We start from the raw sequence: 3,098 nt of genomic DNA, 5'->3' as shown, positions 1-3,098 counted from the left end.
TACTCTGAAATATAAGATAATTGTATTTGTGCACATGCAGGCATAAATGCATAGTTTGCTGCAAGCTGGAAAACAGATCATTTTGATTAACTCAGTCTGAAATATTTTTATAACTTTCAGTTAATAAAACATTCAGGATTGCTATTATTTCCTCTTATAAACGATCAGTGTTCTTTTAGGATAGGAAAATGCTTGTATACATAGGCTTTATATGAAATTATAGAATTCATTTGGTGCTTGGTGCTATGCCATATTTACTGGTATGCATTAGCTAATTATTTTAATCAGTTAGTCAATGAGATTTCATAATTGTTACTATGTAACAATTTTAAGTAATTTTAAGCTAATGACTACTAAAATTACATAAAGTGCTGTTATTATATGAAGAACTTAGAAATAATGGCAGATCTGATGGGTATCTACCACGATCATTGCTTCCCAGTTGTCTGGAGGCTGGTTTACAGGTATTAATTTGAACATATAATGCTCTTTGTTCAAAGAACAGGTCTGCATATATATATATCTGTGTGTGTGTGTGTATGCATAAAAAATGTACCAAGTATATTAGTGTATCAAAAACATACATACTTTTTAACGTCTATGTTGGTTTTGTCTGTATAAAGCTCATATGTCAAGCAGTTTTGGCAATACTCTACTAAAAATCTTAGGACATCATATTTGAATGGCCCATACAGAAGTGCCACCTTCTGCTTCTAACTGTGCAGTGAAACTGATTATTTACATAAACAAGTACTTTTTATATTTTATGTGTAAATACACTGTAAAAAAAGACATTTCAAAGGTCAGCTGAGCCCAACAATCATATAAATTATTTAAATCTCTACAAAGAACCCTCACAAAACTTTCAGTTTCCAAGGAACCACCACCAAAAGTATATTCTATAAGTATAAACTTAGTGCTTTGAAGCTATCCTCATATAGACAGCTCTGTTAAAGCTAAATAAAACCTTCAGATGATGCAGGTTGTGTGGGACCAGTACTCAAGAAAGCAGTGTTTTGGGATGCTTAAAAGAACAAATACATATGGGTTAAAAACATTCTAAAGCCAGAGGCAGCCTCACATTGATCTAGAATCTATGCTATAAAGTGACACTGATGATCAGCAGGCTAAAAAGCTAAAAAAGCCCTCCTGTATTTATATAGTACTGTAATGTGTTGTAGCTTCATAACAACATGAGGCATAAACTAATGAGTGCATTGACTCATAAGTCTGAAATCTGAGACTATGTTATAACTTTGTTACAATTTCTGATTAGATGCTACAAAATAGTCCTTCAGTGGTAGACAGTTGCAGCTGTGAGTTTTCATTCCTTTTGAAAATTATGTTCAGGTGATGGGTGCTTAGAAATAAAGGTATAAACCAGACTTTAAAAAATACCACATTTGAGAAATTCACCAAATATCCTGTAGGAAACTGGCAGCAGAATTAGGATTTTTGAGATGTAAGTTTTCCAAGTCTAGGGAAGCATCATAACAAGACAGTCATCTCTCTTCTTTCCTCTGTTCTAGGAAATTTTGTTTTTCCCTTCCTGTACAAGATAACAGTCCCATTTTGTCACTGTGGTCAGTAGCACTCCCTGTTTGTTACACACTATGGGACTTGGCTCTATTATTTATCCATGGCAGATAACAATCTAGGCCATGTCTGTACAAGAAAGTGTTGAACAGGTTTCAAAAGAATGATTATAAGCCAGATGCACTTAAAACAGTTTGCCACCTCCTTAAGTTGTTTTGTAATTTACAAAATTCAGCTCAGCTGATTGAAGAGATGATAAAGTCAATTTAAGTCACCCAGTTTAGGGAGCTGCACCTGCAACTTTTCCCTCTAGACATGGTCTTGCCTGGTAAGTAGGAGGATCAATGGCAGGTTAATGCAATTGGCAATGTAAGAAACTGGGAAAAAAATCCCCAAACCAGACCTGTTATTATTTGTGTGGGCTATTTTGTAAACTATTCAGGCAGGGATTTTTTTCTTCGTAAATATCTCTAAACTGACAGCCAACACTCTACTAAAATTAATCCCAATAATATAAATAATGATGTGCTAAATTGTTTTCAGTATAGTTATTCTAATTTACAGGAGTGTAGTATTGAACTGAAGTCACTCCATTAAGACAAATACAGCAAACTATAGCAGTTGGCCAACTCGAGCCTTGATCTATATGTGTTCAATCTGGTGGGAACCACATGCTTTTAACTAAAAGAGAGATAAAAAGAAGTAGAGTCAGAAAGACAAGAATATATTGCTTTTGTTTAAATTTACAGTTCACATAGTACTTGTTTTCCTTGGCATATGTTATGTGCTATATAATCTAATAGATAAATAAAGGCACTGATTGTTTGAAGCATGCTGAGTGATGACCTGAACCAACAAGTATGCCTTGATGGAAAACTCTTACTTAGAGAAACAGAACTTTTATTCATCATTGTAGGATCAGCTTATTTGCTGTAGCTGAAGGGTTTGATTCTTCTCTGTCTCACATGATACAGGGAAAATTAGATCCACACAAAGCATCGGAGTGATTTGTTTATTGACTGTGTACATGCTGGCTCATTGACATTTTTAACAAAATACATTAAAATAACAGGGAGGAAAAAGTGATACAAAATTATTTTTCCTTAGCTATTTCCTCTATGTTTCCTGTCCAGCAGTCAGCAGAAAAGGAGGGATGGTTGTAGAGAAGGTGTAGTGCCACAGCTCTACCAAGAATTTATTCTCTTGATAGTAAGAGGCAGAGCAGCAAGTACAATATTAGTTTCTGCTGTATTGCTGAATAAACTTAAGGAAGTGGTTTGCAGTGAGGAATACATATCCTCCTGAAACGTATTTCCCCTCACAGCATGTGCCTTTGCTTTCAGCAAGAGTGAGTTATGCTACATTAGCAATAAAGGGGAAAGATGAGCCAGATTTTTAAAGGTGCTTAGGCAGCTGAAGAGGTAGGTAGATGACTAATAGGATTTAGGATCCAAGCCTGGGAAACCTAAGTATCTTTAAAAGTCTCACATGAAGTTATTACAGAAAACCTTCAACTTCCATGTCTGCCCAAACAGTGATAACCTACCAACAGGCCATTAATT

The sequence above is a fragment of the Empidonax traillii genome, unplaced genomic scaffold (genome assembly GCF_003031625.1).
Source record: "Empidonax traillii isolate 1590-97213 ecotype Southwest subspecies unplaced genomic scaffold, ASM303162v1 scaffold71:size1317347, whole genome shotgun sequence".
NCBI lineage: Eukaryota > Metazoa > Chordata > Aves > Passeriformes > Tyrannidae > Empidonax > Empidonax traillii.
Note: the sequence above shows the minus strand (reverse complement) of the source record.